The sequence below is a fragment of the Colossoma macropomum genome, unplaced genomic scaffold, assembly GCF_904425465.1.
Source record: "Colossoma macropomum unplaced genomic scaffold, Colossoma_macropomum, whole genome shotgun sequence".
Classification (NCBI taxonomy): domain Eukaryota; kingdom Metazoa; phylum Chordata; class Actinopteri; order Characiformes; family Serrasalmidae; genus Colossoma; species Colossoma macropomum.
Genome location: NW_023494800.1, coordinates 29,410,620 through 29,411,792, shown reverse-complemented (window position 1 = coordinate 29,411,792; position 1,173 = coordinate 29,410,620).

The window sequence follows — 1,173 nt, the reverse complement described above, 5'->3', positions numbered from 1 at the left end:
CGGACAACCGAGAACGAGCAGAAGCGCGTTTCTGCGTCTGCGGCAACGTTTCGGCCCCTCCCCTTTTAACATGCTCAGCATTTCAGCATAACGTTTATCAGATATTACACGTTCACACACAGCACGGCTGACAGACGCCGGGAGCGAATGCGGCTTCTGAAGCACAGCTTCATATCTTCAGTATCAGGTTCAGCTGCGGTTTCTGAGTCCAGACAGGGGAGGAGAAAAACTGTGTTCCTCTTTTTCTGTTTCTCGCAGCAGAAGGTCAAACTTTCAGAGCGGTTCCTCAAGATAATGACTCCCTGTGTAGAAATAATGACTTTCAACTACGTCGAAACTGACTTAGAATGACTCAGAATTTGATTTAGTATCTTGAAATTTTGACTTGATATGTTTCGAACAACTTATTGGGCATTTTGAATTAGTATCTCAAAACAATGATTTACAGTGTCGAAATAATGAGTTATTTTCTAGAGATTTTGAATTAGTATCTCAAAACAATGACTTACTGTGTTGTAATAACGACTTATTTTCTAGAAAATCTGAATTATTATCTCAAAACAATGACTTACTGTGTTGTAATAACGACTTATTTTCTAGAAAATCTGAATTAGTATCTCAAAATAATTACTTATGTGTCGAAATAACGACTTATTTTCTAGAAAATCTGAATTATTATCTCAAAACAATGACTTACTGTGTTGTAATAACGACTTATTTTCTAGAAAATCTGAATTATTATCTCAAAACAATGACTTACTGTGTTGTAATAACGACTTATTTTCTAGAAAATCTGAATTAGTATCTCAAAACAATGACTTACTGTGTTGTAATAACGACTTATTTTCTAGAAAATCTTAATTATTATCTAAAAATGACTTATTGTGTCGAAATAATTTCAAATTAGTATAAAAAAATAATGAATTTTGGAATAATGCCAAAATAATGATTTATTTTCCCAAACATTGGACTAAATTTGTCAAAATTTACTATTTTTCTCAGAATTTTAGCTTAGTATCTCAGTGGCTTACTATGTCAAAATAATGACAATGTCTAGACATTTTGAATTAATATTCAAAATAATGACTTGCTACGTTGAAATAATGACTTACTTTCTTGAAATATGATTTTCTGTGTCAGTAATTACTTACTTTCTCAGACTCAGACCTTTGA